General features: G+C 35.4%; 1 protein-coding gene and 1 non-coding gene across 3 annotated transcripts in view; one reads left to right on the top strand and one right to left on the bottom strand.

Moving 5' to 3' along the window:
* PCDH9 (protocadherin 9) overlaps positions 1–24,729 on the top strand; it is a 381,383-nt gene that overhangs the window by 36,090 nt on the left and 320,564 nt on the right. The gene's annotated exons all lie outside the window — the stretch shown is intronic.
* LOC114232453 (small nucleolar RNA SNORA40) lies at positions 221–345 on the bottom strand. The gene has a single exon (XR_003618500.2). It is a non-coding gene; the product is annotated as a small nucleolar RNA SNORA40 (small nucleolar RNA).

Genomic DNA, 24,729 nt, shown 5'->3' with positions numbered 1-24,729 from the left:
TACAAGAGACTATCAAATTAAAATATCCTATTTTTTGAAACTTCTAGAAACTTGTAACTGCAGGCTTTCTTTTTAATCATTATTTATAATTGCTTTTTCCCCACTTTTAAGGAAGTGAACTAAAATGTATATTCAAGGTAATCTACAGTTATAGGTGCTTTGCATGAGAGGTTATTTATTTTTATGATTTATTTCTTTTTTTTTCTCTTTTTCTTTTTATCATGTTCCTTCTTATATGTATCAAAACTCATACTGAACAATGAGTTCTGGGTTGCAAAAGAGGCTTTATTTTTAGCACCTGTATATAGTTTTTGTCCACAAATTACAAAAACAAACACAAGTGCTATGATTTATTTCTTTTGGAAAAACTCATGTTTTAGAGTTTAACTGATAGGTAATATAGTTGGAATTCATGTTAATTTCTTAACTTCATTCAACATCAGACCAGATCTGAGATAGCATGCTTAATTTTCTGCATTGATTTTAATGAAACCTGAACAGAGGAAAATAGATGTGACCATGCGAAAAGAATTATGTGAATGGAAAGGATGAAGTTATAAGGGATGTGTGCCATAGGCTTTCTTTTTGCTCTTCTTTTATGTGGATGTGTGTTTAATCTCCTACAGTATATATAGCATGATTTCTTATATATAGTTGACTAAGGACTAAAGCCTCAAGGAAAGGGAAGATCTTATGATACTAACCAATTTGGTATGGAATTAACTTATTAGATATTTTTATTTCACTGGGCTGAAAAATTTTATCCAAAATGGAGTCTGAACCAGGCATGCTGTTGGATGTATTACAGACAAATGTGACTTTAGTCAGGCATATATGGGCACAGTCATAATGCCTTGAACTATTATTGGGTTTTCATGTGCATATGTACAGTTTATCTCTCTAGCTGTTACAAAAGCAAATTGGTTGTTGATGAATTAAGAAAAGTAGGAAGGCGCTTTCAACAGAATTGGGCAGAGAGGATGGTTCTTTTTAAACAATCTTCCCTTCTGGCTACTTGATGGAAGATATTAGAATCTTACAAAAATGTTCCTTACAAACACATGGAAGTTATGTTTGCTTCTGGCAATAATTCAATGAACAAGGTATTTGAATTGAATGAATTTAAAGCTGCAGTTTTGTACACAGAAATAAGGAAATAAGCATCTGCCATTTTCAATATCTGATGAGTCTGCTTCACGGTGGGTTTTTCTGAGTTTAGCCACCAATGCTTAGTTATTCAGCTTTCTTTCTGATGCTAAAATGTCCAGTCACTGAGATCCTTGTCTCACAAAATCCAAGAATGGTAAGCAGAAGCAAAGTTTATTGAGAGATGGATGGACTCCCTGCATCAGAGATCAGCAGGGAGGGGGCCCAAGAGGGTTGCTACCTATGATTATTTATCTAGGGGTAGGTATATGCTTTGCTGGTTTCTGGTTGGTTCTTTCAAAGAATTCTGCCTTAGTCACATTCATACATTTTAAAGCTCAAGTTCCCACCCACCAGTAGGCCAGACCTGATTGAGGCCTGCCACTTCAGATCGGAGGTGACCTCACTGTTCCCACCTAGCAACTCTTACCTAGCTAGGTCTAGCCTTCCCCACCCAGCTGGTTTGCCTTAGCAACTCCCGCCAAGCTGGGTGCAATTCTAGGTCTTCTTGTTTGTCTCTGTCGTTTTTCTCGAACTGGGCACAGTCAGCAGGCTGCATTCTGTTATTCTTGGACTTCCCAGTTCTACTTCCCTCCCATGGACCTGTTCCTGACTGCCTTGCCCTCTTCTATCTCCTTACTTCCATTTCCTGAGATAGTGTAGGAAAGTAAGCATGATGATATCTCAGGTCTGGTCTGATTTTGAATGAAGTTAAGAAATGAATATGAATCCCAACTCTGAGACATTTGTAATCCCACCTCTTTAGTTTTGAATTCATTTTCATTATGTCAGACTGTATATGTTGTCATTTGGAATCTAAGAACCCTAAAAATCCTATATAATAAAGATGTAATATGCAAATGGTCGTTACACCTTGACGCATAACGACCAACCGCATAACAACAGGATCACTGATCAGCAGGATGGTGGGGCAGTGAGCTACAAGTAGGCAGCAGAGAGCTACAGGAGAGGGCAGGGCAGCAAGCTATGAGAGAGGGGGTGAGGGGAGCTACAGGAGGGTGGCAGCGAGCTACTGGCTCATGTATTCATGTGCAGGGCTACTAGTATTTTATAAAAGCACTAGAGGCCCAGTGCATGATTGAATCATGCACGTGTAGGGTCCCCTACATGCTTTCGCTTTTGATCGCGGGGGAGCTGGGTGCCTGTCCGCTGGTGCACCTCGGCTCGGCAGAGGCTTCTGAAAGGCCTGGTGCCAGAGCAGAGAGGCACCCAGCTCCCCCGCTTTTGATGGTCCGCAGCGGGACTTGAGCTCACTGCCCCAGAGGCCCCTTCTGTTCCACAGCACAGCCATGGCACAGACGCTGGCCCAATCGGCTACCCCGGCCACCCCAAGTCCCACCCCCTGCGCCTCCCGCTGGCCCAATCGTGGGTGTAGCGGAGTGATGGTAATTTACATATTACCATTTTATTAGGTAGGATGGGTCCTGAGTTTGATTTCAAGGGTATCTGTGTTGAAGGTTTGCTCCCTGCCTCCAGTCCTGGCATGTACAGGAGGCAACCTGAGGCAACAATGTGTCTCTCACACACCAATGTTTCTCTCTCTCTCTCTTTCTTGCTCTCTCTCTCTCTCCCCGCCTCCCTTTCTACTTTCTACTCACTCTGAAAAGCAATGGGAAAAAATATCCTCAGGTGAGGATTAAAAATATCTAAGGATTGCCCTGACCAGTTTGGCTCAGTGGATAGAGCATCGGCCTGCAGACTGAAAGGTCCCAGGTTCGATTCCAGTCAAGGGCATGTACCTTGGTTGTGGGCACATCCCCAGTAGGGAGTGTGCAGGAGGCAGCTGATCGATGTTTTCCTCTCATCGATGTTTCTGACTCTCTATCCCTCTCCCTCTCCCCTCCTCTCTGTAAAAAATCAATAAAATATATTTTTTAAAAATCTAAGGATTTTATATTTATAATATTAGAATACACACACACACACACATAGCTAGAAGGTTTTATAGAAAAAGTAAACTAGTATTTATGACTGGAATGGTCAGAAAAACTTCACAGAAGAGATAAAAACTTAACAATTGTATAAAAATTTAAGTCAAAAGTGACGTTTGTTTTTTAGCTTTTTTATATCACTTTAAATTTTATTCTTTCATTTATTTACAAAATCATTATGGGTTTTTTCCCTTTTTAAATTTTAAATTAATTTTTATTGTTGAAAGTATTACAATGCCCTCCTTTTTTCCCCCCATTGACCCCCTTCATCTCCTAACACCCCCATTGACACTCTCCAAACCCTAACTCTCCCCCTCCCCCACCCACAGGCCTTTGCCACACTATTGTCTGTGTCCATAAGTTACGCAAATATGCATATAAAGTCTTAGGTTAATTTTTTTTTTCCCAACCCCCACCCACCTTCCCACTGAGATCTGTCAATTTCATGCATCCATGTCTCTGGGTCTATTTTGTTCATCATTTTATTTTGTTCATTAGATTCCACGTATAAGTGAGATCATGTGATACTTGTCTTTCTCTGACTGGTTTATTTAGCTTAGCATAATGCTCATCCATGCTGTTTCAAAAGCTGTTTCAAAATGTCAGGTATTTCCCTTACCCCCACCCCACAACATATTATTATTGACAAAATTGAGGTTGAATGATGGGATACATGGTAGAAGAAGGACATATATTCTCAAATGTGCTAAGAACAGCATTAATCTCTCTTAAGTCTTCTAGCAATCCTCTTAATTATAATTTGTCCCAATTTTTACAGGAAATCAAAGTAGTAAGATGACTAGGATCACATAGGAAGCAGGTCTTTCAATTCCAGTAAGACTCCCTTTTTTTCTGATTTCTTTCTAATGGTTTCTTGAAGGAGAAGTAGCAGAAAAAGAGAGGGAGAATACAGGTTGAGATGCCAGAAGCAGAGCAGGTAAAAGAAAGATGATAGCATGCAGAAGAATATTATTAGGCAGGACACTTAGGGATGCTATTAGTTTGACCACGCAGAGATTTGTGCAGAAATATGCCTAAAGTAGCAGGGTGTTATTAAATTACAGTGAGCACAAAATAACTTTCTCATTGTGTCCACTGTTTCCAGTGTTTTCAAACTGAAGTTTGGGTATATCTCCCTAACGTTTTGTAAGGTTACATATTGTTTTCTTTAAACATCTTGGCAATAGTTTTGGCCAATAGGAAACAATTCAAGATGATGAGCAGTAGAAGGCATGAACAAAGAAGTAGATTGTAGAAATAAATTATTTAAATTCATTCAAATACTTATGAATTCTTTTTTTTGAGTCTGTGGTATGCTAGAATCTGGAACAGCAAAATAAACAAGACATCCTACCTGTTTTCAAAACATTTATATTTTTCAAGTATTGTAGATTTTCCAAGAATTTATATTATAGACAGAGAAATGTAATAGTTAAAAAATGTGTTGAGTATATATTTATATTATTTATGGATTTAGGATTTAGCTTATACTACAGATTAAAAGCTAAAAAAATGAATAATTTTTCTAAAAGGGTGTATTTTTCAGAGCATTTACAAAAGTAGCCCTGGAGAGTAAAGTATCAAAAATATATTTTATTGCTTTAAAAGATTTAATCTAAGACAGTGGTCGGCAAACTCATTAGTCAACAGAGCCAAATATCAACAGTACAACGATTGAAATTTCTTTTGAGAGCCAAATTTTTTAAACTTAAACTTCTTCTAACTCCATTTCTTCAAAATAGACTCACCCAGGCCGTGGTATTTTGTGGAAGAGCCACACTCAAGGGGCCAAAGAGCCGCATGTGGCTCGCGAGCTGCAGTTTGCCAACCACGGATCTAAGAGATCACATATGAGTAAAATGGAGGCCAAGGCCTTTAGAATTTCATATGCAATCATTTCTCAGCATTTTTAAGTAGGATAGAAAATAAAAATTATCAGTTTTATTGTCTTCGCCTATTTTCTACTTATCTATAAGAAGGTCAAATAAAAATTTAGCCTTTATTTGACATTTTAAATTATTACTGGGAAGAATCAAGAATTTAAGGGACATAGAACACTAATAAAGCAATGTGTATTCCAATTAGAAGATGGAAAAAAAGGTTGTGCTATATTCTAAAATATATCATTTAAATTACAGAAAAGTTACCCTGGCTAATGTAGCTCAGTAGTTCAGAGCTTAGTCCTCTGCACCAAAAGGTGGCAGGTTCCATTCCTGGTCAGGGCACATACCAGGTTTCAGGTTCAATCCCTGGTTGGGGCTCATGTTGGAGGCAACTGATTGATGCTTCTCTCACATGGATTTTCTCTCTCTCATAATAAATTAAAAAATAAATAAATTACAGAAAAGTTTCATATAAAGAAAAGTACTTGTTGACATATTTATGTTGTTTAATGCATTTGAGCACTTCTCCTACCTATAATTTAAATACTTATTTTATGTTAACAGTTTTTTACTGGATTCTGACCATCTAGTATGCTGGATTCAACATTTTAAAAGTAGTAAAAATCCAAAGTTCTATCTTGGAAACTACATTATTCAATTCTATAGTTCATCTTTCAAAAAAGCATCCATTAATTGCTCAATTTGTTCTCTATGTTGAATCTGCTATGGGCACAGTAAAATAAAACAATTCTTCTTAGCTAAAGGTATCAAATTCTAAGTAAATTAACATAAAGAAGTCTGGTAGTTTCAAATTGGGAAAACAAAAATCAGTACTACTACCATTCGTTCATTAACTTACTAACTCAACAAACACTGATATTGTGTTCACACTTAGTGTCTTTACCTGCCTTATTTTCTGTCTACCTAATGTTTTCTGGAGTATTTTAATCTATTAGAGATATCAGGCACAGCACCAACCATCACCATAGTAAGTAGTGGGACTGAATATCGAAGGACCTAGTCATAGGAATTGAATGGTAGATCAATGATAAATTTATGCCTCAGGTTATTTATCTGTATAAACAAGAATTTTGAGTAGAATTTCCAAGATTCTTTGCATATTAATATTCAATGAAGACATTCCAAAAATTTTAAATTTATTTTTTATTGTCTAAAGGTTTACATATGTCTCCTTTTTCTCCAATTGACCCTCCCCCCACAGCCATTCCCTCCCCGGGCAATCCCCCACCGCCCCAGTGTCTGTGTCTATTGGTTATGCTAATATGCATGCATACAAGTCCTTTAGTTGCTCTCTAACCGCCCCCCCTCATCCCCTACCATTTGTCTCTAGATCCATCTATTCTTGTTCATCAAATTATGTTGATCATTCACAAAACTTTTTTAATATTGTAAACCTTACAAAATGAGATCAGTAAATAAGCTTTTAGTGGATAAATGCTGCTGACAAGAGTGGCATAAATATTTGATGTGCCCTTATGACAGTATCTGAAGTTGTATTACTTTTGATCATCTTATTTTAAGAATATTTGTTTTAGTGGATTAGTTGAAAACCACTAATTGTATTTACATAAAAAAATTAAAACATCATGCTTTTCTCTTAAACATAAGTTACTTTTCCTTTGAAGTATTAGGTTAGTAACTTCTTTTTCTTTTGCAAAGTTACTTACCTTTATCTGAAAATTTCTTTTTCTAGATTTTCATGTGACTTTCTCCTTCACTCACATCTCTGTTCAGTACTCATCCAATGTCATCTGTCCTTTTAAATTATTGTCTTACATTACACTTATCACAACCTGACCATATAGTAATGCATTTGTTATTTATTTATTTATTATTATTTATTTTTGCATTGTGAAAAACCAATATATTAAAGCAATTAAAGTATGCACCTTTATTGAAAAAGCAAAGCAAGCAAATCTAAACATCTGGCTTATGAAGTGCAGTCGGAGGTGTTATATACCCTACTGTCTATGGGTCTCAAAATTCCTCTGCTGACTTTCCTCAAGGTCCCTGTTTTTACTTTGCTGTGGCCTTCCCAGAATTCATGAGAAGCACCTGGCAACTTTATCTTGCCAAGCCCTGAGACTGCTGGCCTCTCTGCTTAGGGAGAGAATCTGCCCCTTTTCCCCTTCCCTTACAGCAAGCACATTTTTCAAATGGAAGTGTTTTTAAGGCTAATGAGAAATAATATTTTTGAGACTGGTTTCTTTATTTATAGCAAAGCTATACACCAGTTCCTTGGATTTACTATGTTGTCCAATAAAGTAGAGCCTAGGCACATGTGACAATTTAAATTAACTAAAGTAAATAATGTAAAAAAGTATTTCCTCAGTCACAATAGTCACATTTCAGCTACTCAGTATTCACTTACTAGAGGCCCAGTGCATGACATTCATTCACGGGCAGGGTCCCTAGCGGCTGCAGGCTGCCAGCCGGGGTCTCCCTTCATTATGTGCCGCCCCCTGGTGGTCAGCACACATCATAGTGAGCGATCGAACTCCTGGTCAGTCGAATTCTGAGGGGACACTTTGCATATTGGATTTTATATATAGAGATGGCTAGTGGCTACTCTACTGGACAGTGTAGACATAGAACATATCCATCATCAGAGAAAATTCTATGGTTAGTACTATGGTAATTAACAAATAAAAGATGCAAAATAAAAAGTGAGTGACCAAATCCAAAAACTTAAACAAAAGTTAATATTTTCAATTAAGACACATTTTGTTCTTTGTTTTTTAATGGGATGATATTCATGCAGTGAAACTTACTGTAAAAATTAAAAGGTAACCTATTTCCCAGGCTCTTGTTCACCAATAAAATCAAAGATTTCCAGGGCAAATAACAAGTGTTGTTTTTTATTTCTTTCTGTGATTTCAAGTATTTTATTAAAATAAAAAATTTGTTCATGATAGATAAAAAAAACCTTACAGCAATTAGAAGAAGATTAATTTATGTCAGGAAAACAGAATTAGTGTTATCATACTTTCTTGCCATTCCCACCCCCCCAAGATTGCTATTAAGGGCACTTTTCCCAATCTTCTTTTAAATAAATATTCCAGATTTCATTTTACTAAAACTTAACTTTTATCGTTAATATAGCTTTAATTGCAGTGTGCCTTTCAAATTTACTCTGTCCTAAATAGGAAAAGTCAGCTTTAAGTAATATAAAACTATTTTATACATTTTCAATTTTTCCTAGCTCAAGTAAGATAGTTATTTAATGTATATTTCAGATTGGGTTAGATCTAAAATAGTTATAATTTGTGAAAATACAATACAAGACAAACATAAAGTCTAGTGTATAAATAATCTGCTATTTTGTAATCATATAGGGTGACTTTTTAAGATAAATTGTTTATTGCCCATGTTTCAATTTCCGAGTATTTTCTGTGAAGTCCCAATGTTCATATAAGATGTCTATTATATTTGTTTTACATTTCAGTGTATGTGGATCTTAAAAATAGATTAAAATTATTTTTCTGTTTTTCTTACTAGATCACTAATATTTGGTTTTATAAACTCAACAACATGTTCAATAGAAGTGTTTAATAAAAATGTTTTTTTATTATTTTTTTAAATCAATAAACCAGTGTTGAAGTAAAAAATACCTTTAATACATTTTTAAGATTTCATAGACAACAGCATTATCAAAATAAAAGTCATAAAACCTTTATTTAAAAAAATATATTTTTTCTTTACATTTGGAGGTTCAAGAAAGATTTAGATAAAATTTAGAAGATAGGGATAGAAGGGCTGAGTATTTTTTACAGAAAATGATCTATTTAATAATAATACCAGTGTAGTTTTGATGACATAACAAAGTGATTAAAGTTTATAAATTATTATCAACAAAATTATTATCAGTAAAGTCAGAAATCTCAAATAGATGCATAGACATTGGTAGGATAAACATGAGACACAATTTTTTTTCCACTTCTGTTTAAAATTAAACTTCATTAGGAAATCACATATAAATTACCTTGTTGGTTTTAATACCATAATTTCTTATGAGATTCTTAAAATTACATTTTACTCCTAAACCTGACTTGCTTATCTGAAGACATAGGCTTTGAAATCATTCTATTGTGGGTATAGTTGCATTTTCCCTTAGCCTATATCAATAAAATAAAAATAGATGTTTTTTTTCTAAATTTCATTACAATCAATAGGCATATACATCGATAACATTTATGATTATATGTACTTAAATATAAAGTTGTATAAAATCTATGCTGAAGTTTAATAAAAGCATTTCTTGATCAGTTGCACTTTAGAAAAGCAGAATTTTATAGGTATGCCATTGAAAGATGTTAGAATGTCTTCTGCTAGAAACTATCCCTTAGAAAACCCATTATCTGGTCTTCACAGGTTATAGCAGATCACACTGTGTAAATCAAATCCACCCGTGGATGTTTCGGCGCACATTTCTATGCTCTGCCTTTCCTCTATCCCCAGAGGTTCAACAAGAGTGGAGGAAAGACAGTTATGATTGTTTTCAGTTACTGAAGAAAGCGGTTTTTCTATGCATTGGGAGGATCAGAGAGGCACTGTGAAACCCGGGGAGCTCCCTGGGCTCCAGGTTCGAGGTCGTTGGGGTCTGTTTGTTCTTTTGTTTGTGTTTCAGAGCTACATGAAACAGCATGACCAACATGTTCAACTCTAGTGCTCATGGGGGATAGTTATATATAAAACACAGTACAGAGAAAGATGCTTGCTGCATTTGTAGTAAAAAGTTGAGGAAAAATGTTAAAAATGCTTGGGTCCGCCTAAGTTGAAACAAATAAATGAACAACAAAAATGCTTATAAATTCATAGTGAAATTATTCATAGTTATTTTTAAATCATAACAAGTGTGTATCAAATAAAATGGCTTTAATATTTTTTATTTTGCTCTATAATGCTGGGTGATTTGTTTTGTTGTTGTTTGTGTATGTGTGAGTGGAGGGGGTGGGGGAGCTTTAACACCTGAGACTTATAAAGCCCAAGAATGTTCCATGTCAGAAACTTAATGGGAATGTAGTGTGTATGTTCATTTTGGGTTTGTAGAAAACCCATATGTTAAAAATAAACATTAATATATCAAACTATTATTACACATTAGCATTATTATCTAGTTGATCTTTCACCAGAAAATAACTTTTCTTTTTCTTTCCCATTTATTTATTCTAATCTTTTCACCATGTGGTAGATCACTAGAATTTACCTAATTATATTTAAGGTCTTTTGATTAAAAATGCAGTCCATCCATGAACCAGAAACATCCGATTTACCTGGGAGCTTGTTAGAAATGCAGAATCCCAGCCGAGACCGGTTTGGCTCAGTGGATGGAGCGTCGGTCTGCGGACTGGGGGGTCCCGGGTTCGATTCCGGTCAAGGGCATGTACATTGGTTGCGGGCGCATCCCCGGTGGGGGTTGTGCAGGAGGCAGCTGGTCGATGTTTCTCTCTCATCGATGTTTCTGGCTCTCTATCCCTCTCCCTTCCTCTCTGTAAAAAATCAATAAAATATATTTAAAAAAAAAAAAAGAAAGAAATGCAGAATCCCATACCTACTGAACCTGCATTTCATCAAGATTTCCCAGTAATTTGAATGCATATTAAAGTTTCAGAAGCAATATTTGGATGTATGCATTAGATAGCAGTAGATATTTCCTAACCCTAGGTAAATTTTTGATCTCTGAAATAAATGTATGCTTTTTTATTAACCATTAGATCATAATAACTTCATTGTCACCATATCCAAAGGAGAGTCAACATAAATTATTTTAACATTACACTCACCGGTCAGGATCCATACTGTTAACTTAAGTATATACTCTTAGGATTCAGAGAGGGTGAAAAGTATAATTCTTTCTAATTGCAGATTGTATCATATTTATTGGTACCTTAATTACGTTTCTGTACAACACGACAAATTTTACCTTTGGAAAGTCTTAAGTTTTTATTAAAAATATTTACAACCAGTTGAAGAATATAAATGGTAGAGTGTCCCCATGAAACTAAGAGGTGTTTTTTTTTTTTCAGAATATTTGAGATCTATGGTATCAGTATTATACTGAAAACCCTTAAAAATAGTAGATTCAATACCTGAGCAAATTAAGTCTTTCACATGATTGCTCATGGGTTATTAACTCCAGATTATGTTGGGTTCACATGTAGCGATTTCTTGGTTCATGATGAAGCATGTTGTTTTAATGTATATTTATTTTATCTATTGTGATCACTTACACCATGTAATATATATATATATTTTTTTCTTTTTTCACACAGACAACTATAAGCTGATTCGTGATATCAGGTCTCTCTCATCACACCCAAGATATTATCTTTTAACCTATATCCATTCTTTTCTCCTAGTTCTAATTTTAGCCATCTCATCTATACTAATAAAAGGGTAATATGCTAATTAGACTGGACATCTTCCAGACATCCTTTTGGACAAAGCTATGGTGGCAGGGGCTGAAGCAGAGGCAGTTAGGGGCAATCAGGCCGGCAGGGGAGCACAGTTAGGGGAATTAGGCTGGCAGGCAGAGGCAGTTAGTGGTGATCAGGCAGGCAGGCAGGTGAGCAGTTAGGAGCCAGTGGTCCCGGATTGGAGAGGGTGCAGGCTGGGCTGAGGGATACCCCTCCCATGCACGAATTTTGTGCAGTGGGCCTCTAGTATAATATAATTGATAAATACTCCCTCTGTCATTTTTAGCTTTTTTTTTTTTTTTTTTTACTTTGAAACCATCTATACATTTAACTATTTTTATTTCAGGCAAGTAACTTGGAAAGGAATACCATTTCAACTTGTTTATTAAAGGTCTCATTATTAATTATGAGGCTTAATGTGTTTAATAAATAGTTTTTCAACATGACCAATTTGCTTTTTTTTTAGGCTATACATTTTCAACTACATATCAGAGATGCTTTGGATTCTCAGATTAAAATATAAGGTTGTATAGAAATTTTCAGATTTATAAAGCTTTTCATAAGAATTTATTATATAATACACAAAGTAATACATACTCTATATTTTAAGAACCTTAATTATAAATAGTAACTAACTATGATACTAGCTTCATATTAATGTATTTTATTTTATTCTGTGCAAAAAAGTAGAGAATTTCATTTATTTATTTATTTATTCTTATTATTTTTTAAAAATATTTTTTATTGATTTTTTACAGAGAGAAAGGGAAAGAGATAGAGAGTTAGAAACATCGGTGAGAGAGAAACATCGATCATCTGCCTCCTGCACACCTCCTACTGGGGATGTGCCCACAACTAAGGTACATGCCCTTGACCAGAATCGAACCTGGGACCCTTCAGTCCGCAGGCAGACACTCTATCCACTGAGCCAAACCGGTTAGGGCGAATTTCATTTTTTTAAAATTGTTATTTTATATTGCTCATATAAAGTTGGTGATGAGTTTTCACTCTTCCCCATTAAACAAATAAAATAAAGGAATACCCAAATATATATATATTTCAGAGAGGAAGGGAGAGGGAGAGAGAGATAGAAACATCAATGATAAGAGAGAATCACCAATCAGCTGCCTCCTGCATGCCCCACACTGGGGATTAAGCCTGAAACCTGGGCATATGCCCTTGACCAGAATCTAACCTAGGACCCTTCAGTCCACAGGCTGACGCTCTATCCCCTGAGCCAAACTAGTCAGGGCAAAGGAATACCCAAATTTAAGCAATGAGAGTAGAATTTATATTGCAGAAATATTGTATTGTCTGTGTGTTTTTGAGATCACATAAGTTGTCCTTGGTGGTGGTGTTTTCTGTGTGTGTGTGTGTGTTCGTGGTTTGTGGTAAGAACACTTAACATGGTATCTGCTCTCTTACTATGCACTTTTAAGAGTTCAGGATCTTGAGTTGTGTGGGTATGTTTTTTAAATGAACTATAAGCAATCCGTTTATTTTAATTTTCAGTCTCTCTGGATCTAATGCATCAAGAAATTAATGCAACATTTATTCACTGTCCTTAAAGACATTGCTAGGTAAAAGAGACAGAGGAGCTGAATGAACAAGTAATTATCATAGAAGGTATGACAATGCCATAGGAAAGTCTTGTCTATGTAGTATAGTCAATCTGTGGGAGCAATTAATACAGTTAGCTGAGAAGATTAAATAGAAATGCATTAGGATGAATTTTGAAGGATGAATCATCTTTTGACAGATCAGGAAAGTTCATACTATATGAATGGAAAATAGTAAAAAATATACTATTTCCAGAACTCATGGTTTTATTTTCCAAGATAATACCATTACTTTGCCCAATAACATGAGAGGTGAATTTTTCAAGATTGAATTATCATTTGCCATTTATCAACACCCCTCACTCTGACTATGCCTTAGTTTAAAAATCCTGTACCTCCACAAATTCACAGAGTTCTAAATGGGGATCAAGTAAAATTATCAGATGGACAAACAGCATAATTTGTTCAGAATTAGCACAGAATCTGTGGAGGAAAAAGACCTTAAACCCTCCCCCCCTTTTAAACTATAAACTTCATTTTAACAATTTTTACTGTTACAGAAGCTGTGTTATTTTCATTGCCAGTCTGGTCCCTATGTTGTCTGATAAGGTGTTCAGCCATCAACAACCTAAAGGAAGTTTTATCTTACATTTCCACTTATTGGGTGGTTGTGAAATAACGACTAAGAAAAGAGTCTCTGTTCCCTTTTTTCATTGAGCAAAAAATGTAGATAACTATACAAATTAGTAGGTGGTTTAGAAAGAGGCAAATGGCCTAACCGGTTTGGCTCAGTGGATAGAGCATCGACCTGCGGACTGAAAGGTCTCAGGTTCGATTCCAGTCAAGGGCATGTACCTTAGTTGTGGGCACATCCCCAGTGGGAGGTGTGCAGGAGGCAGCTGAGTGATGTTTCTCTCTCATCAATGTTTCTAACTCTCTATCCCTCTCTCTTCCTCTCTGTAAAAAAATCAATAAAATATTTAAAAATAAAGAGGCAAATGTAGCATTAGGGCACTAGCTTTCTCATTAACACCTTGCATTTGAACAAGAAGGGAATTGTCAATTCATCATAGAATGAATTGCAGATATTCATAAAAAATACTGTAAATTGATATCTTAAATTTTAATCTTAAATATTTTTATTTTTACTTAAGTTATTATCTTAAAATATAATAATAAACTTTTATTACAAAAGTTAAAATGTGTCAAACTGCTTAAACCATTTCTTTTTTATCTTAAACTTCAGTCATGTGTTTTGTTTTTTTTTTCCCTTTGTAATTAAAAGTGATTGCCTCACTCTAGCGGGTTTGGCTCAGTGGATAGAGTGTTGGCCTGTGAACTAAAGGTCCCAGGTTCAATTCCTGGTCAAGGGCACATGCCTGGGTTGCAGGCTCAGTCCCCAGTAGGAGGCGTGCAGGAGGCAGCCGATCAATGATTCTCTCTCCTCATTGATGTTTCTATCTCTCTCTTCCTCTCCCTTCCTCTCTGAAATCACTCCTCTTTAGCAATACCACAAAGGCCCAAGAGAGGCATAATAAAAATAGCAACTGAGATATTTGGGGTGATGTTTGAATTCAGAAGAAAAGGAAGGAAACAGATTGTGGATGCAGGAACTTGTAAGGGATCTAGTTCATAGCAGGCTTTTTAAAATATGTATGTTTACCTACACTGCCCAAAGTTCTATCTGACATGCTAAATTTGTGTTGTTTTTTTTTTCTTAATAGTTAGGAGTTAAGAATTAGAATAAGTAGAACTTGATTTTATTCCCTCTGATTGCTTGCTCTCTGGTTTGGGGCACAATTTTTGCACCTTGGATCCTTATTTTCAGAAATATATTGCAATGAGATTCAAATGTACATGAAGGGCTATGTACTCCATAAATTATAATAACAGTTTTATTATAATTTATATCGGTTATATAACAGTAGTAACAGTAGTTGTAGCCATTATTCAAATCTGCAGATAAGTTAATTAAATCCAATTAATTTCTTCCAACATCTGGCTAAGAAAGCTGCACTAAGGAAATAGAGACATTCTTTCATGTTCATTTTCCTTTTTCAAGACATTTAAAGGAGATTAATTTTAGAATTTAAATCCTTCCTGTCATGGCACCTTCCAAACACTCTGTGAAAGTTAAGGATATCAGTGAGAAGCGTAGTGACAGAGACAAGTATGAGAGTGCCCAGAATAAAATTTATTTATCTCCTGACTTCTCCAGGAAGGACTTTATTCAACTTCTTTCAACCTATGGTTCCTTAATCTGGGTGGTAAAAATTTACTCTTGACATATTGAGATATTGATGAGATGAAGAATTGGCATAGATCAGTTTATCTAAATTATAAACAACAATGATTTGGGTTGTATTCTAAGTGGGAAGGAAAGTGAATGAAAATTTTCAACAGAGGGGTAGTATAATCTGACCTACAATTTAAAAAAATATTATTCCAATTAGTATGTGGTGATCTGACTTTGTAGGTAAATGATGAAAACTAAAATAGTGATAATGGTAGTTTTGACCACAGTATATAGCCAAGGAGGTTGTAAAGAATGATGACTTTGGGATATTTACTACATATATTGTAGAGCTGAGATGACATGGCCACTCATGAGATGTGGGGTTGTGGAGGAAAGAGACAATTTGTATCTAACCTCCTTGCTTTTTGGCTTGAATGAAATGGGAAATCCTGGGGCTGGAGCTGACTTAGGAGGGAAACTAAGAGTTCTGTTTTAGGCATGAGAAGTTTAAGATGCTCCTTTGACATCTAAATAGAAATGTCAGGGAGGTGGTTTAATTTATGAGTCCTGAGAGGCAGGGAAACTGTATCTGAAGACATATATTTGGGATCCATCTTTGTACAACTCAGTGCCCTGAAACTAGATAACTAGGTAGCAATCTAGGTAGCATGTGAGAGAAGAGATCCCAGGATAATCCTCTGAGCAAAGCCCACATTCAGTGACAAAGGAGGAGAGCCACAAAAGTAGCCAATCTGGTGAGGGGCAAATTTGGGCCAGTAGTGTCCTAGAAACCAAGTGAAGAACAGTTTCTGGAAGAGGAAGTTATTATCTAGTAAAATTCCAATGAGGGTGCATGATGGCATTAAAAGACAGAGAACTATCCTGGCTGGTTTGGCTTAGTGGATAGGAATCGGCCTATGAAGGGTCCCAGGTTCGATTCTGGTCAGGGGCACATGCCCAGGTTGCGGTTGCGAGATCGGTTGCCAGTAGGGGTCTGCAGGAGACAGCCGATCAATGATTCTCTCTCATCATTGATGTTTCTATCTCTCTCTCCTTCTCTCTTCCTGTCAGAAATAATAAAAATATATAAAAAACACACACACTGTGTTTCAACACCAAACTATAATAAATAATAACTAACTAACTAAATAAATAAATAAATAAATGACATAGAACTTAACATTGGAATACATGGTTTGTGGCCTGGATGAGGAAAGATTAACCAAAGAATTTATATGCATGGACACAGACAATAGGGTGGTGAAGGCCTGGGGAGGGGCAAGAGCGGGTGGAGCAGGTCAATGGGGAAACAAAGGGGACATCTGTCATACTTTCAACAATAAAGATAAATAAAAAATAATCCAATTTGTTGTAGTTTTTCATGTCCTGCATTTTTAGGCACTTCTATCTACGTTCCTTTGGTGACTTTAAAAGATACAGCTCAATTATAGTGTCCCTTCATCTTTCCAAAATTAACCCACATTTCTCTGATTTTACACCCACTTGCAGAGCTGACACCCACTGTTATTCTCACTCTTTGTAAGATATTTTAATGGAATTTTCCCTTTACATTGCCCCCATGATGATATTACTATAAAGATTCAATGCTATTCCATCTTAACAATTTAACAATTATTTTAACCTCCAATGTGTTGCAGGGGTCTTCACATTCATTTCACAAACATTTTTAATGACATGTCTTTTATCTACCTGTTTTTCTGTTCTCTCTCTCTTAAACCTCTTACAATATGACTTTTCTCTGCAACTCTCCTGAAATTGCCCTGCTTAATGACACCAAATGTTTTCTTAAACATCGGAACCAGTGGCTTTTTATGATTATTCTCTCTATGCAGCTACTGTAAGTAGGAAGTTGAAAAAAAAAATTATTTGCACTATTTGCGAGTTTGATTTACCATGACTTAAATTTCAATAATAAATCCCCAGGAGCTCCTCTTTTGACTTAAGCGTTTTCGGAGACCCTAGTTTGAAAGCCACTGATATAGAAAACAAGCGTTATGTTAATGTATTTTACAGAGGACAACACCCAAGGTAAAGGCCAAGCTGACTGTCTCTGCCTTCCGACACATCTCCCACTGTTAAATTCCCCATTAATTTGAAATTGATTTTTAGTAATTAAAATCACAGTTATATTAGCCTCTTGACACAAATTTAAAATGAAGAGCTTTAACTTTATAAACGGTAAGGCTTACTGCAATTGATGGTGCTAAAAGGTAACAATACAACTCTATAAACACATTTGAGTTGCTATCCCTGAACATGAGCCAGCATCATAATCTACTTATCAGTGAGAAATGTTCAGGGAGTGTGAAATTCAACAAGACAAGCCAAAGAAAATTAATTCAGACCTGCTTCAGAAATGCCAATTGACCTAATCTTCCCAATCTATTAATTCTGAAGGTAAAAAGAGCAATAGGTAGAAAAGCCTAGGGTAATCATAACCTTTTGCACTCGGATGTCGAGTGTGACTCGACACAATTAGCATCGGTAGCAGCTCGAGAAAAAAGCAAGCGAGTGCAAAGGGATAATAATACAAGACTTTGGAGCATCTCAGAGTCAGCTCAGCTCCTAAAGACCAACCAGGGAATTTCAAATAGTTATTTTAAATGTGTATAGGCCATGCAGAGTCTTATAGGTCAAAAGCAAAAAATCTAAAAATCAATACCAAAAAGCGAATGAGGGAACTTAAAGACGTAAATGATGTGATGGGTTGATTTAATACAAGAGACTCTTGGAGTTGGAGGAATCCTGTAATAATAGCAGAACCATGTCTTTCAGTCAGTCAGACCAGAACCCAACAGTGAGCTTCACCAGCAGATTTGGAGATAATAAAAGCTTTGAATCATAATACTTATAAAACGGTATAACTGTAACTAATATTCCTGAAAACTAGTGCCAGTTACAGGAATACAGATTGTATTTGTGAGTTAAAGTTTATAGGCATTAAGCCTATCCATTCTTTCATTCTCCAATTAAAAATAATAAAGCAGAAAGCATCTGTCAATAAGAGATGAAGCTGAATCTAGGAAGTATTATAGATTGTTAAAGTGCCTTTCAATATATCATACTTAAATCAAATATTTATTTAATCTTCCAAATAATCATTTTTATAGAAATAACCTAAGCAATAATATCAACTGGTAGTTTAGAGATTTAAAAGATTCTAAATTAGGAGAGTTTTCTTGGGTACACAAAATATAGACTAAAATATTTTGATAAACCATAGTTTCAAGTAAGTATTGCAATTATTATTTGCTTTTCTATTCTACTTCCCCCCCTTCCCCTTAACCTTAACTTTGAAATATGGTTTGAAAAGATAAATGATAGAGATAGATTCCCAAGACAAGTAATGGGGACATACCCAGGAAACTGGGCAGAAATGTTTTAACCTGGCTTAATTTTTTTAACAAGTTTTTCTAATATATATAAACTCTTGGTTAAAACACCTATCAGTGAAATATATACTTTATAAACAATGACCACAAAATGTCTCCTGATGATTTTAGCTTTAATTCTAATATAGTATTAAAGGCAAAAACAACAACAACAACAACAAACCCGACTAGGTTTAATATCAGTAATTATTATAATTAATGCAAAGTAAAAAAGAAACAAACAAAAGTTAACACTAGAAATCTGTTTTTGCTTAAGCTGGTTTGCTAGGATATAGTTCCTGTAGTCTTTATTTAAGCTATAATCTAGTTACTTTTATAACCGACTTCACAGTCATTGAGCAGTTGAATAGTAAACATGCTTTAGTTGATGGCCTATGCATAGATTTCTATGGATCAATCATAGACATTGACTCTTGTGGCAAGCACTTTTAGCACTTTTACCTACTTAAACCCCAATAATACTATTATAAGTACCATTTATGCAGATGTTAAATAAAGAAAATTTCTACATGAACATTTTAGTACTGCCTTTGACAGTTACTATGGGCTTTGGAAAATAACTAGTTGCTCTCTCACCTCAGTTTTCTCTTCTGCAAAATAAGAATTCACTACCTAACTCATAGGAGCTAAAGGAGACAGACTCACTACAGTGCCTGGGACATAGTAATATTATGGCTTCATGGCTCAGAAGTGTATTGTGTGATTACTATGTACTACAACTGTGTTTAATTGGGTACATGGGTATAAATGCACAATTATGTTTAAAATGTCGTGTATGTCACAATAGAAGTCGGAATAAAATTAAGCAAGCCTTGAATTGTGTGTTTCTGATAAGGATAGAATACCAAGGTGTTTTATGCCAGGGTATCTATTTTCACTCTATTGGAAAGTTTTTCTCCCTCATGAAGTTGTTTTGAGGAATTTAAGAATGAAATTATATCTGTAAATCTTTACTCAGTGTCTGGTATAAAATAATCATACAATAAATGCTTCCTATTATTAACACACTTAAGAGGAGATTTAAACATTTAAATCCAATAGGCTTTAACTGGGAAAATGGAGGGGAGATAATTCAGGAAAATGTAGCAGTATGTGCAAAGACCTGGGTGAGTGAGAATGGCACCTAGAGCAGCTAAAACGATTGGGCATGCTATTGCATCAAGTAACAAGTTAAGAGCCAAAGGGATAGAGTTCAATGTTCAAGCTATATGAAGGCTAAGTTTAAAAGTATAGACATTATTCTAAATTGTAGTAGAAACTCACCATAAGTTTTTAATGTGAAGAGTTGACATAATCAAATGTAGAAGAAACAGTAGTAAGAAACATGTATATTGGAATCAAAAGTATTGGCTTGCAATATCTCATCTAATCCTTCCAACATCAGATATTAATTGCCCTCATTTTACAACTGAAGAAATTGAGACATAAATAAATAATTTGCCCAGGATCACACAAACGTGCTAATGAAAAATAAATTCTAACTTAATTTAGCTTGACCTTTAACTTCTATGATACATTTCTTTCCCATCTTAGTGATCTTAGCAAGATCTCTTGCAGTGTACAGAGAGAGAAAATTGGAGTTGGCAGTAGTAAAAATGCAAGAAAAATATCATGTGGACTAAGACAGTGGTAGTGAGATAAAAAGAAAAGGACAGCGGATTTGAGAGATATTTAGAGTCAATAGTGTTTGCTATCTAATTACATATTGGGTTTGCATGGAAAGGATGATTCAAAGATGAGCTCTAGATGTGGCTTGGGCAATGGTTAGGTATTGCTTCCCTTTATTGAGCTAGGGAACACCAGAAGAGGACTGATTGTAGGAGTGGAGGTTAGACATCAATTTTAATTTAAAAAAACAAGTATAAGTTCTGAAAGTAGTAGTTCAATAATGAAGCTTAGTATGACTTATGAGTATTCATAGAAATAATAAAGGGACTTAATTGAATGCTTACTATGGACTGGATACAATATTCCTTATTAACAATAGATACTTTAATTATTATAACAACCTATGAAAAAAGTGTGATTGTTATTCCCATTTTTAGAGGTGCAGAAACTATGACTATGAGAGATTATACAATACTTACGGTAACTCAATTGTACTGCCTTTCATCTCTGACAATAAATCAGTGTTGCATTTTTTCTTTAATTATATTTTTTGTAATAAGATCACAGTAGTATCTTGTGAGGGTTGACAAAAGTATCCTCACACGCTCTTAAAAAAAGGCATTGCCTATAATAGTACAATTGAGAAGTTCCACAAAAGAACCAGGTGTGTAATGGGATAGACAGGGGTAGATAAAGCGGGGAATAATCTATTCTTACAGAATGTTGCATTATAGATATATATTTATTTTTTCTTGTTCTAGAAATATTAGTATTTGGGGAATAAATGAAGCTAGGTAGTGCTTGCTGTCAGTTGAAGCATGTCTAAATATGTTTTTCAGTCCTAATGGAGATACTCCTTTACTTTTGCTTTTTGGTTTTATTTCTGGAAACCATTCAAAAGATGCTTTAACAATAATGCTTTGATAATAGAATGATTTTAGTTAAAAACTTTAGCATTGAACTGAAAGTGCCTTTTGTTGAAGAGAAAATAAATGAAGAGTGTGGGCAAGAGGCATGTGCAGAGATCCGGGCAGATCATCTGGTTAAGCATGGGGGACTGGACCTGAAAAGATTTGTGGGACCCCGAGCAATTTGCTTTATGCTGGTAATAATTCCCTACTTCCTTTATTAACTTTCTCTGCATCACCACTCTTTCTGAGTTTATCCTTTTTAATGAAATATCCATCTTCTGTCTTTACATTTTAGACCTTGGAAGGGATTGAAACTAGTTTTCTCAGCTGGACCCACTCACTAGCTAGAGGCCAACTTTGTTTCCAAGAAAGATTCCATGTAATTTCTCCCATTAGGCATTTGTTTCATTGTCTTCATGAGAGCAATAAAACGTATCAGCTAGCTCAATCAAACACATCAGCTGGAAACATCTTCCTGCTGTGCAGCAAAGAAAGAAAGAAAGAAACAAACAAACAAATAAAACACTTTCCCTGAATTTGTTGTTAGAACAGTCTAAGTCTGTTGTTTAAACATTAGCCATGGTTTCTATGTCTGCATATTTGTGTATTCCTAAAATCTAGGATCTAGTGCAGGCATTTTATTGAAGTACTATCATAATTCTTTATAATTAGTTTAAAGTGTGGGATTGGAGGTAGGAATGTTAGGTGAATTTGAGACCAGTAGAAGTAAGTACTTTATCTGTAACCAATTTGAATAAATACTCTCTTTCCAGCAACAATTAAGTTTCCATTCTTGTTCTTAGACTAAGGAAAATGTATTTATGAGACCCTTTTCACTCATTTAGGACACTCCCTGAACCTTGGTTGGGAGGATCGTTGGTATCAGTGGTACCCTAAACAATGTGAAGTGAGGGTTTAGGTTGGCAACAGACGTGGAAGTAGAAAGCTGGTCTCACCCCAAATAACCATCTACACACACACACACACACACACACATGCACACACACGCGCGCGCGCGCGCACACACACACACACACACACACACATGCATGCACACTGGGTACTAATCTGTATGTATGTCAATATATGCATTATATATATATATATATATATGTTATCGATATATGTACATATATGGAAATAGCTATCTCTATCTAGATAGATAGATAAATCTTTATATTTTTCATTTTATAGCCTTGTTTATTTTAGGCTCTATATGTGGTGCTCTCATGGGTAGTTAGGGTGATTTATGTGTGAGAGTTCAGATAGCTTGCCATCAGGATGATGTACTTATTATGAATCTTGGTTTGTGGCAGGTAAAAGCCAATCAAGACCCCTTTATTTCTGGTGTTTTGAAAAAATACTTTTTCTTTTTTAATATCTTCATTGATTTCAGAGAGGAAGGGAGAGGGAAAGAGAGATAGAAACATCAAAGATGAGAGAGAATCATTGATTGGCTGCCTCCTGCACATCCCCCAATGGGGATCAAGCCCACAACCCAGGCATGTGCCGTTGACCGGAATCGAACCCGGGACCCCTCAGGCCACAGGCTGATGCTCTATCCACTGAGTCAAACGAGCGAGGGCGAAAAATACTTTTTAAATAATAATAATTACTTTGAATCATTAAAAGGCTAGTTTCCCTGAATAATACTGCTAATTTCTCAGGCAGGAGCACCATAGTGTCTCATCTTAGAGGATCATTAAAGACATGAGGTCCAATGACAGGATGCTGGCTCGGACCCATCTCTAGATACAGTGTGCAAAATCAAGTTTCCCTGCAACTTTCCACAGGACGGAAAAGCCTCTTTATCCAAGGCATTTCGTTTTGTTTAGATCAAATCAATGAACAAGTAGTTTTTTGACATAAAAGATGCTTAATTTGTTTTCAAAATTGCAGTGACTTTTTAAAGATAAACTTGACATTAATAAATAAGTGGGCCTTGCCCGGGTCACACAGTTGGTCAGAGCATAGTCCCCTATGGCCAGGGTGCGGGCTTGATCCCTCAGTCAGGGTTTTTGTCCTCCCTCCATACCCGCTATGTATGTATGTATGTATGTATGTAGGTAGGTAACTATTATCTAGATATCTGCTTCCAGTAATACATTTAAAAATTAATATTTTACATACAAGTGTATGTGTGTAAAAGAGATATTTAACTTTCCCATTAATTATTATTTTAATATAATCAATGTTTTTAATGCAGGCCATATGATCTGTGGGATGTTAAAGATGTTTTTAATTTGTCTTCCATCTAAAAAATAAAATATTATGAATAAATTAATTATAAAGTATAATATCTATAAATTATGTGGATTGCTCTTTTTTTTTTTTTGCCTGCTTTATTGGAGAGCTACATTTGACAAGAAAAACCTGTCATTTAAGTTGTTGAAAGAGTTAGTTTTGTACAAAAATGTCTTTAAAAAAGTACAAAAAATTCATGTATGCAACTCTACAGATATGTCTCTTGGAGGAAGTTTATGGCTTGATAGGAGGGTGGTGGGGTAGTTTTATTTTTGTCTTATAGCTAGAGGCACAAAACAGCATTTTCTGCCTATAAAGAGTACTTAGAATTCGAAATTCAAAACATATCAGGCACACATTTTCTGCTGCCTTGCTAACAGATTTTCCAGGGTCATTTTCTTCCAAGTACAGTTAAAATTTTTCTCTGTTGAACTGAAGTATGTACCAGAGGCTCTTGGGATTTAAGTTCATCATTCTAGACTTTTATCTAGAGCAGGTAGCTTAAGTGAATTTTCCATCTTGTGAAACTTCAGCTGTGAGGCCCCAGCGGGGAAAATGAGCTAAACCCTGAGAGATGCTCCAGGAGTCCCCACGTTGTGAATCAGGGTTACAGCTGGACAAAATATATATAATTTGCTGATCTTAAAGGATATATCCTTCAAGGGGCTAAGCTGTTCACCCCTACATTTTCTGCTTTACTACTTTTCACAGGAAGGTGGATTCAATATCTATACTTGTTAGGTGATATAATTTTCTACCCTGCACACTTGCTCCTAGGTATTTTTATAAAACAAATTGCAAATTCTATTTATTCAAGATCACTATGGAAAGAAAGCCTTAAAGTGGATAGTTTTCAATCCCCCCACTTCCTGCTTCAATTTTCTGGTCTATCTGTATAAGGTAGACATGATGATCTAAATTTCCCTCCCTTTGATTTATTCTTAATCAGAAATTTATTATTTTATTATTATTATTGTATTATTATTATTTTGAGTTTACTGAGCTGTGAGGACCAGAGTTGCAAAGAACTTGAAGGACTTTTTGTTTTTTAGATTTTAGCTGCTTATGGCTGCAAAGGTATGCATTTCTGCCTAAGGTCTTAGTACAGACCATGGATCTGTTTTATTTGGTCTCTCAGTGTTTTAAATTTTAATTAGCTGCCAATATTTAACAACTAAGAAATGTGTACTTCCCTAGACTATTTGAATGAGCCCGCAACACCACCCCACTCTTGAAAGTCCACAAAAATCCTCTAGAGTCGAGCCCCAGCTACCACTTTACAGATAGCAGGCTCCCTCCAATTTGAATGGTTCCTACCACTGCCTATTATCCCCATCACT

This window comes from Eptesicus fuscus, chromosome 8 (assembly GCF_027574615.1).
Source record: "Eptesicus fuscus isolate TK198812 chromosome 8, DD_ASM_mEF_20220401, whole genome shotgun sequence".
NCBI classification, from domain to species: Eukaryota; Metazoa; Chordata; class Mammalia; order Chiroptera; family Vespertilionidae; genus Eptesicus; species Eptesicus fuscus.
This window is presented reverse-complemented; position numbering and strand designations above follow the sequence as displayed.